We start from the raw sequence: 14,617 nt of genomic DNA, 5'->3' as shown, positions 1-14,617 counted from the left end.
ATATCAGATTTTGAGCTTCTTATTTATATATTTTTTGAAAAAGTAAAGTGCAATGTCTATATGTTTTTGTATTTTGTGGTTTAACTTTTAATTCATTTACAAGACATATCAAAGAAAAGTTTTTTGAAATGAGGGTGTTTTACTGGCTCATTGATTTTGGAAGGAAATTGGAGGAAATAATGGAGTTGCAGATGCTTTTAATCCCAGTGAGCCAGTCAAGGAGACAGGAAGTTATGACATGAGTAGGTCATACAGGGCAAGTGATTATCTTTGTGTACTTACTTCAGTATAGTTCAGAATAGTCAATGTCGTGTGTGTGCGTGTGTGTGTGTTTACAAATTGACTTTAATATACATTCTGAAGATAGCGATAAGCATATGAATGGCCTAATCTGGAATGATCTCCTCAAGAAGAGGTACTTCATTCTGTGTCAACACCAAATTCTTGTCAACTGGCATAAAGGATGGTAAAAGTAATAACATCAATGTTGTTTAACAGAGGTGATTGGTCAGAAAAGCATGAAGAAGTGTCTTTGGTCTTCTATAAAAACATAAAATAAACTGGATAAGTTATACACAACAGAAATTTACTTCTCACATTTCTGGAGGCTGAGAAACACAAGCATGAGCAGATTGGGGGTCTGATAAGGGTATGATTTCTGGTTCATAGTTGGTGGCCTCTTGATGTGTACTCACACGGTGAAGGGCAAGGCATCTTTCTGGAACCTCTTTTCTAAGGGCACTAGTATCACCAGTTCCATTCTCATGACCTAAGTTTATTCTCACCTCCTAAATAACCCACTGTCTAATACTATTACATTGGTGATTAGGTGTCAACATATACTTTGGGGTGGTGGGGAGGTGCAAACATTCAGACCACAGTAAGAATACATAAAATCAGACAACCCTCCAACTCTATGCCATCTGTGCAATGTTCCAGTTGAATAGCCCTGCCTTTCACCCGCCACAGAGAATTTTGCCACTTGTTTTAACTTCAAGGCCATAGAGCCTCACCACATTCAACTGGGAATGAACTCTGGCTTCAAAGGAGCAGCATCCACAGGCTAAAAACACATTATATGACTATTTGCAGCTACTTGCTATTAAATGCTTGACACAATTTAATCCAGGCCTTTTTTAGTGCCATGTAACTGAAAAACCTGGTATCAAGTTTTGGAGGATGGGGACTTATGACATCTCTGAGTTCTAACCACAAGGGGCAGTTCACACTTTTAAAAATGATTCTGTAACACTTCAAGTTACAATTTAATTACTGATCCAAGCCAATATATTCAGTAGTGCCCAGGAACACCACATTTTCATTGAAATTAAATACAAGAGTATATTAGAAAGGTGAACCAAAACATTCAAATGAAAATGTGAGGCTCATTAAAAAAAATCAGGAAATTCAATACAATAATTTCAAATCAAGTATTGACCTTTCTGAGGCTCTGGCACTACATGGCTGCATTATTTGCTTATCCACGCAGATAGACTTAAACATAAGATTTTTTTTTTCTGAAAAACACTTTTCTCTTTTTTCTCTCTTTCCCTTTCTCTCTTCCTCTTTTTCCTTCTTTCATTTGCAATAATAGATATCAAAGATCTGTTGCTAATTTTGATTTAGACTCAGAGTAATGTAAAATTAGGAAAAATCATACATTGCCCTTAATACTATGAAGACAGAATATCTAAAATTATCTCACACTATTTTACATAGGCTAAGTTCATGCTTTTAGAGAAGTCAGTGAAGAGTTAATTTCCAAAGCCCTTAGACTTGGAGTAAGACCTTTATGATGTTCCTGATGTAGCTGAAGCTTTTATGGAGGTTATTTAAAGGATAACTTTACTGAAACCCTATTTCCAACGCTTCTGTTTCCAAATCAGTCACTCCCATGTGCTTTAACTGATAGCTACCAGTGATTCCCCTAGTTATGGTCTAGATGTTATTTCCTCCAAGAAGTTTTATTTGGTCTGTACAACTGAGCTAGATCCCTACTTCTGTGCATCTACGGCACCCTGCACTGATCACACTGTGTATGTGCGGTCTCCGTAACTAGGCTTTAGGCTTTTACCTTGTTTACTGCCCTTCTATAGTACTTAGCACAAAGCCTTGAAATTCAGCTGCTCATAAGTATTTATCAATTCTATTGTTCACCTCAGTGTTAAAATAAGATCTTACCTTTAATATTCCAAAGTATTTGATCATACCAAGGAGAAAAGTTCAGGGAGACAGAACTTAAACTCATTCTTGGTGATCCATATTTTCATTTTGCAGAAATACGTCAGATAAGTTGAATCAAGGTAGTTAATTAAATGTTGAGAATCAAGAGTAAAGGTCTTTATGACTCTGCCTTAACCATCCTGCATAACCCAGACCCCCAGTGTGGTTCTGCTTGGAGAGAGCCCACATCCAGAGCCCTGGGTTTCAGACCTCATAGCAGAACCCACACAGAATCCTGCTAAGGAAGAGTACAAAGCAACAAAACAGTGATAGCAGATAAGACAGGCAGCCCCAGGTATAAATTTAGTTGTAGGAATTCGAAATTTTTTTATAGGGAAGAGTTGGTCTCTTTCTTATGAAGACTGTAGAGTTGGTGTAATCAGGTGCATTATTATGATTCCAAACTAATGGTCTCTGTGTCAAGACCACACTCACCACAGTTCTGTCTTGCAAGATGATTCATCAGGTAGGATTTCCCTATGCATTGTAGCCCTACAGAAATCACCATCACCACAGGCTGAGATATCTTGTAAATAAGCTTTACTGTTTCAGATTCACTATCAGCTGCTCTTTCTGGCTTTCCACTAAACAAATAAGGGTTATCCTGATGTGTTCAGGTGCCATGGTAAGCTGCAAATCCAGAAGAGTATCTCAGTGGAATGAATATAAGATTCCAAAGTCATTTCTAATGGCTGTCAAGGCATGAGCATATCAGCTTCCTGCTTGTGAAGTCTATGTAACAACCTCCAAGGGAAAAGTATGTAGACTTGCACTGGCAGATTATAGAGCTCTTTCTCCATTATGTTCATTACTGTTCGTAAAATTGATGATAAAAGGGTATAATTGGTGTCTAAAGTCTCATTCTTTTAAAAATAATATTCTAGCTAATGAATATTTATCTATGCCTGGTGTGGATGCTTTATGTACATTATGCATTAATCCTTAAAAGAAACATAAAGTATTTCATCTGTTCTAGTAGATGAAATGAAGGCAGTAAAGATATAAGCAAAATGATTGGTTACATATTTCATAGTCAGTGGTTGAAGCAAGAATTCAACAGTGATCTATTTTTCTCACTATATTACTTGCTAAAAACTAACTTGTCAGAATCAACTTCCTAAAATAAACACTTTCACATATATAATAAGTGGTATGGTTTGGATTTGTGTCCTCATCCAAATCTCATGTGGAATTGGAGGAGGGGCCTGGAGGGGGGCGATTGGATCGTGGGGGTAGATTTCCCTCTTGCTATTCTCATGATAGTGATTGAGTTCTCATGAGATCTGAAGGTTGAAAAGTGTGTGGCACTTCCCCCTTTCCTCCCGCCCTCTCTCCTGCCACCATGTGAAAAAAGGTGCTTGCTTCCTCTTTGCCTTCCACTGTGATTTTAAGTTTCCTGAGACCTCCCAGTCATGCTTCCTGTTAAGCCTGTGGAACTATGAGTCAATTAAATCTCTTTTCTTCATAAATTACCTATTCTCAAGTAATTCTTTACAGCAGTGTGAGAATGGACTAATACAGAAAATTGGTACCGACAGGGGTACGGCTATACCTGAAAATGTGGAAGTGACTTTGGAACTGGGTAACAGGCAGAGGTTGGAACCGTTTGGAGGGCGATGAGGAAGACAGGAAGATGTGGGAAAGTCTGGAACATCCTAGAGCCTTACTGAATGGTTTTGACCAAAATGCCAATAATGATATCAACAATAAAGTCTAGGCTATGTGGTCTCAGATGGAGATGAGGAACTTATTGGGAACTAAGCTAAAGGTCACTCTTGGTATGCTTTAACAAAGAGACTGGTGCTATTTTGCCCTTGCACTAGAAATCATTATATATTTTATGAGCCCAATGCCATGCCCACTGTTAGCAATATGAACAAAAAATACAGAGTTACAACCTTCAAAATGCCTTAGAATCTGTATCAGCTGGATTTAGTTCATCTATGAGTAATAGGAAAACTTAAGCAAATGGTGGTTTAAAAAGTCCTGGGTTCTGTTTCACAAAGTTATTAGAATACTATTTCCCTCTATTTCCTGCTTCAGCCATCCTTTAACGTGCCACCTCATGGTCCAAGATGGCTTGCCATCACATGAACCTTCCATCCAGCAGAAGAAGAATGGAAGGAAGAGGCTACTTCCCTTGAAAGGGCATCTCCTGAATACTGATCATAGAATTACACCTGATGGCTGCCCTAATGCAAAGAAGTCTGAAGCATTTTTTTTCTCTAATGGATTGCCATATACCCATGTAAAAATCAGATTTTCCATCACAATAGAACAATAAAAAGATGGATATTGGAAGGTCAGTGTCAGCTTTTTCCACAGTAGCAAATAATATCTCAAGAACTTACGGTGTATTGGACAAAAAAAGACAATAAATCATTTATTGCATTATAAAAAGGAAAAGTGCCATGATAGATACATGCATAATATGGTGTCAAAATAAAAAGAATGGTGAACTAATACAGATTGAAGGAAGAATGAGTCAACAAAAGTTTCTAAAGTGGCACAGAGAAATAAGCAGAAGGAAGCTAAGTAAAAATGTTTCAAAGAGAGTGTTTAAAGCGAGAAAAATGTAATATACAATTATTCTTATTGTTAAAGTGAGAAAGACATATTAAGAGTAATGTCTAGTGTTTCACCTTGGGTGGGTAGCTGAGTACATGTCAAAAAATAAGATATGGGCCAGGCGCGGTGGCTCACGCCTGTAATCCCAGCACTTTGGGAGGCCGAGGCGGGTGGATCACGAGGTCAAGAGATCGAGACCATCCTGGTCAACATGGTGAAACCCCGTCTCTACTAAAAATACAAAAAATCAGCTGGGCATCGTGGTGTGTGCCTGTAATCCCAGCTACTCAGGATGGTGATGCAGGAGAATCGCTTGAATATGGGACGCTGAGGTTGCAGTGAGCTGAGATCATGCCATTGCACTCCAGCCTGGGCAACAAGAGTGAAACTCAGTCACAAAAAAAAAAAAAAAAAAGATATACAGGCACAAAAGTATCTGAAATGTTAAGCACGTAATGAAAAAATTAGTTTCTCATAAGAAACAAATGGACAATATTGTCTATTCTAACAAAATGCAGAGAGAAAATATAACGCTGAAAAATTATGTAGGGAGCCATTCTTTATCCAAAAGTTATGCTTGGTTACTGTTAAATATTTTATTCAGTTTTTCAAATGAGATAAGAGGGTTGGTATGCATACTACCATTCACTTGCGCCAGGTGATACAGAGCTATACTTAGGCATTACACAGACTCATAACAATGACACCTCCCTCTGTAATGAGCACACCTCCCTCCGGTGAAGTAGAAGCAGCCCAGATGTTCCCAGAGACCTCAGCTTTGACTTGTAGGAAGACCCTACTGAGATCTCTTCCCATTCAGGCACGAGGACTGCCTGAATGACCGTACAAAGCAACCCACCTTAGGCAGAAGGCTGGAAACAGTTTGAGAACACATGAAAGTTGCTTAGCATATCTTAGAGACAATAAAGGAACAGGCAAACCTTTTTGAAGGTTACCCGTCTCTTGGTGTCAAGAAACACTCTACCTATTGAGATGAAAACAATCAAAGCAGAGCTTCCCAGATGTAGGACTCTATGCCATCTGGACAGACCATCAAACTCCCTCGCTACTGGCTCTCTTCTCTGCCAGCCTAAACACAATATACATTTCTTCCAGTTAGATACATTAATTCAAAAATATCTCTCTAGGTACTGTAAAGACAGGTTCTGTTCTATATTGAGAGAGCACTACATTCTTTATCTCTCTTGCTTCTCTCACTGTCATGCCTGCACTGGTTCCTGCTCCCAAGAATACATGACATCTATTCTCATCAAGGTCACTGATCCCTCCATTGCATCTCTCAAAGACACCTTCCCTGACCATCCTATATGTAAATGCAACCCCCAACACTATATCCCCGTCTCCTGCTTATTTTTCTCCGTAACCCTTACCAACATCTAATACATATACTTTTATATACTAAGTGATATATGAATATATGAATTTTATTTGATTTTTTAAAAATCAGCTAAGAAGACAGGGAGGATGGAATTCCAAATGAAGGTTAAAGACTGACTTTGGACAGAAACAGTGACACTGCTCTCATGGATACAAGCAAGTGCAGGGCATAATATCCCATGAAGAGGACAAATAGGCAAGAGCTGACCCAGTGGGAAGGGCTGATAGGGAGGGCACACATGGAGGATGAGTCAGGAAAGAGGAACCCAGAGCTGCCCTGGGATTGTTACCGAAACACCAGGGATTTGGTCTAGGTCTTGCTGCTTGCTGCACAGAAAGTCAATCACTCAGATGATTATTTGCAAGGAATAGTGTTCCTTGTGTCAGTGATTGGCTTTCTGTGTGGTGAGCACAGACGAACACCTGGTGCTTCTGTAACAGAAACACCTTGCCTGTGGCTCCACTGCTGAAGGTATGAGTCTCAGAAACCCTGCTAAGCAGCTGCCTGCCCAATTCTGGCTGAAAGTGAGTTTTGGTTTCTCTCTGGTCCTGCCACAGCCAGCTCCAACCACGTTTCTGATTGTCTAGAAGGAGCTTCCTCTGAAATTTGACATCTGCATCCAGATAGATGAGTGTCTTTTGAGGGCCCAGATGGCAGGATCTCCTCCTCTCACTTTGGGAAATTTTTAAAGGGATTTCCTTTTGCAGGTTGAACAAGTCCAACTGCCTGGGAGAGGGAAGCACTCTTGACTGTTTCATTATGGACACTCTTGGGGCTTGCTTGCTGCTGCAGCAGTTGGATTGTGTTTTGGTGATTGTGTGTGTTTAATATACTTATGTACACACATATATAAAACCATCGATGTTTTTGGTTTCTAATGGAAGGCTTTTTATTTGGCTCTATGACTATTCATTTTGTTTCCTATACATTTCTAACAAGTCGTCATTTGTTCTATCTATGTAGAATTCCTAAGCCACCTTTGTCAAGCCCGCAAAAATTGATGAAGCACACCAGCCATTTAAAATTTGGCAGGTTTTGCTTACCTCTAATGATCTAGAGAGCTACAGGAGCTTTAAGCTTCCTGGAAAAAGAATAAAATACTTAATTTTATAAGTTCTGAGCAGTAATTGTGCCTTATTAAATTTGTTATTTGAAAAAGTAGGTGAGAATAAAAATGTTTAAATGGCATTTATTTTCAAGGTAATTCAATTCAATCAATAATGTGAGTTGGTTTCAGATCTTTTCCTTTAGGTTATGAAGAAAAACTGTGACATGGGTGCAAATTGTTAATGTTAGGAAAGATTGCCTTGTCCTGCAGGAAATTATATTATTGGGATTTCTCTCAAAGTGATTTAGTTGTGTTTACCATTATTAAAATGAAGTGATACTCACTTGGATGAAGTAGTAAAAAAAAATGTGAGACTTTCTAGTGATCTTTGATCTCAAGCCATTTATCATGGGCTTTGATGTGTGTACTTGAAAACAAAATACATACAAGTGTTCCACTGATTTGAAGATTTTAGTGGTCAAAGTTACCTAATTAGCTGTCAGTACTGTATCTAGAAACCAATCATGGAAATATGTGATGATGCTCTTTTAAAAGAGCTGAAGGAGACATTACTGTATGCTTGTTCTTACTTTCTTATTGTTTTGTTGTACAATATTTAAATACAAAGAGTTGTTTATTCATCCTCATATTGAATTTCCAAAACGGATTTTCTTTTCATTACCATTCTTTTAAATGACGGAGAGAAAAGTTAGTTGTCTTCCTTTGATAAGCTGGGTATAGAGCTTATCACATTTCTGATGCTTTTGGGTCACAGTTATGTTACTAGAATGCTAGCAATTGGACATATGAAGTGAGTAACCTAACTAACACAGTGGTTTGCAGTGCTACAGGCGGTAACTCTTAGATACCAAATCACAGTGTTTTAATTTGTAATATGTTAGAGAGAATGATAGAACTTTCTGTAGTATAAATATTCTACTAACTAATTCTTGTGCTGTTAGGTTATAGGGCTTTGACTCCTGGGTCTGAAAAAAGCACTGACTCCTGCTAAATTTTGAGTGTTGACCCCAGTTGAAGCCTCATTTTCAGACCTGGGAGAAGGTGACAATCAAAATGGATTGCTTTCGTGAGACACAGGACCAGAAATTAAAACTACTGAATCCCTCTAGGCTCAGGGACTATTGCTGAAGAGGTAGGCATATGAGATAGTAAGGGCTGATTTTGAGGGATAAGATGAGTTCAGAGTTTTTCTGTAAGTTAAACATTAATATCAAAAGCACACTGATGCAAGGCCAGCATCTAGGCCTTGTGTCAGAATAACAGGGTTTTCCTGGAGCACTGATCTGTTCTTTAAGAGAAACCAACCCAAATGCTCATCAATGATAGACTGGGGCAAAGAAAACATGGCACATATACACCATGGACTACTGTGCAGCTATAAAAAACAATGAGTTCATGTTCTTTGTAGGGATATGGATGAATCTGGAAACCATCGTTCTCAGCAAACTGACACAAGAATAGAAAACCAAATACCACATGTATTTTGCAAAATGAATGACTGTTTTATGCTAGCTTGTGATCCTATTTTCTGATATCAAGTGTCTTAAACGTTTGATATTTGATAGACTTTCCAACAGCAAAATTTCAAGTTCAAATTCTGTCTTTTTTACCTTAAACTAACTTTTTTTTGGATATTAGGTTTCCTGAAGTCCAAGAGAGACATATTAGGTTTATTTATGTTAGAATTATACAGGAAGCATTGTCAAATTTAAAGTGGTATTTAACTTTGGGTTATATTGATGTATATGTGTTGTTAATATGTGTTCCAAGATTATATGGCATTCCTGAAATTCTGATGTATTAACATATGTTGTCAGTAACAATTATGATTATTATGTTAGATATTGTACACCACAGAAATAACTAAAGTTCCTTGTCAACTGTGTGTTTCACTATGGTTGTCCTAAGGCTTTTGTAATCCACACTTGTTTTGCTTTGATTCCTCTCAAAAAGTGACTTATAATCAGCTGCAGTCTGGGGCTTACTTCTTTGGGAGAAGTTCATGAAAATGACTCTTAAATGCAGGTTTCTGATAGCTTTGGAGATGGTGCCACTGGATTAGAGAGAAAACTTGCTGGACTCAAATTAAAAGGCTAATATGTTCAAACACATTGCTAACCCAATATGAAGCAGAGCAAGAGTTGATTGCATGAATGGAATAACTGAAGGACTGAAATAATTCTCATGACTTTTTTGTTTGAAATATTGCTAATTCTTTTTCTTTTGTTTTTCAGTCTGGAGAATTTTTTTCTTTTGCACTATTTATAGCCTTCAAACATACTTTATGTGTATTGAACTATTTGTAAATTTTCTTAATTTGTGGCAATGTGTTTGTTTATATATGTTTAATAAGAACCTGTTTTATAATGGGACACAGTTGGAGGAACTGGTTATTTTCCCAGGGCTTTGACTGAAATGGCCTTGTGAGAGGTTTTAGCAAAGCCAATTTAGGAGAGCTTATGTGGACAATGATTCTTGCTGCACTTTGTGTGGGTAATCAGACCAACTATATGAGTCTGAAATTTATTTTGCAGGTAGGTTGGTCCTGCTGTGATTTGTCTTTGGTGGAAGTAGGGGACTGGAGAGAGAAAAAACGTGTTTTAGAAGAAAATTATAGTATTGAGTTAACCTTTGATTCTTGGGTGGCCATGTAGTCACCCTGAGGAGGGTGCTGTCCGTGATGCCCTTCCTCAGCAGGAAGCAGCCAGAAAGGTCAGTGACCAGATCCCCCATACTGAGGAATTGATCAATAGAAAGGGGGGACTAAAACTGATCTAATAGTCCCATAGACAGGTTTTTTTTGAGAAACATAGAAATTGATCCTTCTGGTCTTAAAGCTTGAAACTTGTGTGCTTTATATGACTTCCTTCCTCAGGAAAGAACCCCAAGACCTCTCAAAAAGTATCAAAGAACTGAACTCAGCAGATCATGGCATCTAGACAATGAGATGCCAGGCCCCTCATTCATCCTGATGGCTTCCTTACTCCTTTCGGGTTCTTGTTTTCTCACACATGGTTACATTTCTTCCGTGCTGTATAAACCCCTAATTTTAGTTGGTCAAGGAGATTGATTTGAGACTGATTTCCCATCTCCTTGGCTTCAGCACCCCATTAAAGCTTTTTTCCTTGGCAATAATCATTGTCTCGATAATTGGCTTTCTGTGTGGTGAGCAGCAGGACCTGCGTTTCTGTAACAGATATGAATTTCCCTGGTACGGAACCTGCAGCCAGGGCGCAAGTTCTTAGCTGTCCTTGCTAACCCCTTCAGCTCTCCTGTGTCTGGCTCCCCTCAAATGAAATGTTCTTTTTAGTAGCTGAAAAATCAAACAAGATATTGATAACAAAACACTAGGGGTTTGGTCTAACCCCTGATGCTCACCTCACATAAAACCAATCACTGAGATGATGAAGATTGCCAGGGAAGAAGGCTTTAGCTGCGTGCTACAGCTGAGGAAATGGGAGTTCAGTCTGAAATCCATCTCCTTGACCAACTAAAATTAAGGGTTTACTAGTAGGGAAGAAATGTAACTATGTGCGGAAAAACAGGAACTAGGGAGGAGTAAAGAAACAATCATGATTAATGAGGGGCCTGGTGTCCCATTGACTGAATAGATTACTCTGGTGAGTTTCAGTTCTTTGATACTCTTTGAGAGGCCTGGGGGTCCTTTCTTGAGGAAGGAACTAAGGTAAAACAAATGTAAGTTTCAAGCCCTAAGACCACAAGGGACAATCTCTATGTTTGTAAGAAAAAAACTGTCTATGAGACTATTGGGTTGATTTCAATATAACAGTCATCCAATTAAGCATCCAATGGGGAAAACCAACATTGAAAAGACATGCATTTCTTGCGGATTTAACTGTTGGCATTTCCTTCATTTTTGCTGAGGCAGGAGACTGTGTGGCATGAGACAGGAAGAAAGTCAACTTCTTCCACATTGGGCTTTGGAAACCCAGATTTGTTCCTCCTTCATCATTGGTAGAGGTTTCCTTGATGCTCCCAATAAATACAGTGCATTCCCTTTACAGTGGAAATGTAAACAAAAAAATAGTATAGTATGCTTAAAACATAAAACAGCCTGTCTTAGGAGTAACTCTGTGAAGGAAGAAGCTTGTTTTCTTAATTAAAAATTGTTTTTTTAATTCCTCATTTTTCTCTTTTTTCTTTTTTTGAATATATATATGTATATTTAACACAATGTTGTTTTCACAATCAAAATACTCATCTTTGTGTTTCTGTGTGCACATGCATATATATTTTTCTATGTGCATACTTAATTTTTTGGCCATATATAACAACAAGAGCAGCTAGATAAATATAAACCTTAGCTAAATTGCCATTGGTTTATCTTGTAAAATCTAATCATACAATAGTTAGAGCTGAAAGATACATTATAACTCTAACAGTATGTGCAATAATATTAAAATTTTTTGAACTCTTAAAATTAAACTTGGCAGATTCAAGAAAAGAACTTAATCTGAGACAATTATAGTAGTCCCATACTTTCTGACTCATAAATACTGTTTTAGAGAAAAGGTGAGCATATGACCTAAGACCAAATAAAAGCAGTCCTTCTTCAGTTACCTAGATCCAAAAAGTGTCTCCCTCTCTGTCTCTCACTCTCTTACCCTAGATATTTTCCTTTTTTCCTTGTCTCTCTCATTTTTTAAAATGAGGATATAAAGATGTGAGTCTAGAAATACAGAATGTAAAGCTAGTTAGTTTTTTTGCTCTAAAACATGATTTATGTTATTTTCAGTGGAGGAAAAATAAATAAATTTGAAGTTCTACTTCCAGCTTCCATGATTTGTAAATGCCGCAAGGAAAAAAATTTTGTAAAATTATATTCCATAAGTCTAATCCACAAAAATATGAACAGATAAAAGAATAACTATTAAAATGGTTTCTTATAATAAAGGAGTTTAATGAGCCTTGATGAAAATGACTTTTTAAATATTCTATTAATTTAACTCCAGAACCAGTGATTTAACATCTTATTTTAGAAAGTTTGTTTTTGACCCATAGTATACTCAGCTTTGGGATTACTGAAAATTCTCATACGGAAAGAGTTTAACTTTAACACCTTGCTAAATAGAGACTGGTGAAAGACCACAAACCTGAAGATAGACCAGTCCTTCTGAGTTTGAGAAACACCGACTTGAATTAGTTCCAGTTAAGAAACTTATTCCATGTAAATTTTTCAGTTAGGAAAAACCTGGGAACACAGGAACAATGGTCCTTGAGAGATAAGATTCATAGCTTTGGGGAATACTAGAATAGAATAGAATAGTCACTGTGCAAAAACAGTAAAAATAAGGCAAAATAAAAGCACCTAGGACATTATTGAGCATAGAAACAGACAGGATAAAGACAAGCTTTTAGAACTACTCATGAACAACAATGGAACTCCCTTGTTGAGCTGGCTGTGATGTCACTTTCTTCAAGATGAATTAGAGGTGCATCACCTGAGAAAAGTATACCCTCAATTCAGTCTTATTGTACCTGGAACATGCGGCTTAAAGGGAAAACTGAAATTACAGGTCATTTAATTTGCAGAATAGATCAATGGGAAGAAAGTGTCTCAAATTAGGCTATTATACTGCAATTCTAGTATTGCATATTTTTGAGTTTATAAAAGTCTACAGTGTCTCAGGCTGCTCTTGGAGAGACCCAGGTTAGTCCTCTGTGCCTCATGTCCAGGCTGGTTCAGGCTATGCTGCTTCACTTATTTCTACCCTTTCAGCTCTAGATTTTGGTTATTTATCCCTCACACTGACATTACACATACTCATTGCTCTGACTCCCTTAGAGAACAGGTTCAGTGACTTGCAAAGGAGATTACTGGGAAAACGTGTGCTATAGCGGGCCTAGAGCCAGAACCTGAGCAACGCCATTTTATAAGGTAAAGCTGTGTTTGGCTTCTGTAAATAAAGCTGCTAGCTTGCTCTGAAAAATGCCCACTATGTAAAGCTGCTTACCTTTTCTTATCAGTACCAGAATAAGCAGCCCAAGCTAATTCCGTCTTGGCCCTTGTGACTTGCAATAAGTAACTAAGATCTGTAATTTCCACCAGTACCCAGACAATGTGTAAACTAATGCTTATCTTGACTTCTGTAAACCACTTAGGTAACAATCGGAGTGACAAAAAGTCCCCTAGCCCTTGGAATGTCTGGAGACCCCCACCCTCATCTCTGCCCAGGAGGTGATTTATGGAATCCCCTGTCCCTCAGAATGTCTGAATCCCTTCAGCCGCACCCCTGCCCCTCACCCTCTCGCTCCTAAAACCAGGATGTGGTTTTTCAGCTTAAAAACCCCTCTCTCCCTGTGCCTGGGGCTACAGGTTGGAGAGACGTGAGTCCTCTGCGGCCACAGGCAATAAAGACCCTGCAATTTGGCATACTTTTGTCTTGGTGTTATTTTAATCTCGCGTTCAATACTTCAAAAGCATATCACTTCTTCTGGAGATCCAATTGGGAAATACCTTAACAAGAGTAAGCTCGTTTGGTCCCTTCTGACTCTCAACACATCTGGTTTAGTATAAGGAAGGCATATGTATGAACACTGTGGTTACGCCATACCTCAAAAACTACCCCCCTTAACACACAACACTTGTCAGAGATTATCTGTTTTAATTGAGGAATTTTAATTTGTTACTTGGGTGCCAGGTCTCACTGCACAAACAATGCTCAAACTAAACCCTCACTTTGCACCAACAGTGCTCAAACTAAACCTCTTCAGATTCCATTTATAAAAGCAGAAAGTAATTCCTAGCTTAATGTTTCCTTTTACCATTTGCAGGAGTGACGGGGGGTATCGAAGCATTTACATATTCAAAGTTTATCGACTTTAATATTGGATTTTGCATGTGGGAGACTTTGTGTCCATTAAACTACACTGGAGGAGGAAGCAAGATCTAATACACACCTAAAGATATGACATTAATCCACTGTACTGGAGGATTTATTCAGTGCTGCACATTCCTTTAATTTTCTTGAATCTATACATACTTCATCAGGAGTGTTTAACCTCTTACTCACCTTTACTACTCTTTAATAATATTGGAATAATAATCACATGACAATTACAGGAGTATAGTGTGAATCTTAAGCAACATGATACTTGCCCACCTAAATAAAGCATAGAAGTGATTTAGATTCCAACTGATTTTTGTCTTGGCTCTTACATTTACTTGGATATGAGGGAAATAGAAACCACAGTCTTGTATGACCTGACAGGAGCTCACTCTGATCAGGCATGATATCTCTCTGCCCTTCACAATAACAGGAAAACAAGGGACTGTCCTACTTGATTGTGCAGCCAAATTTGGAGGAAAACTTAAAATCCTCCATTAAAGATACAAC

General features: G+C 38.1%; 1 long non-coding RNA gene across 1 annotated transcript; it reads left to right on the top strand.

The window, feature by feature from the left end:
* Nucleotides 1-524: 524 nt before the first annotated feature.
* On the top strand, nt 525-13,517 carry LOC119466912. The gene is made up of 3 exons (XR_005195422.1): nt 525-535; nt 670-672; nt 13,414-13,517. It is a non-coding gene; the product is annotated as an uncharacterized LOC119466912 (long non-coding RNA).
* The last annotated feature ends 1,100 nt before the right edge of the window (nt 13,518-14,617 follow it).

The sequence above is a fragment of the Cebus imitator genome, unplaced genomic scaffold (genome assembly GCF_001604975.1).
Source record: "Cebus imitator isolate Cc_AM_T3 unplaced genomic scaffold, Cebus_imitator-1.0 Scaffold240, whole genome shotgun sequence".
NCBI lineage: Eukaryota > Metazoa > Chordata > Mammalia > Primates > Cebidae > Cebus > Cebus imitator.
The sequence above is the reverse complement of the archived record's forward strand: the minus strand, read 5'-3'. Positions and strand labels throughout refer to the sequence as shown.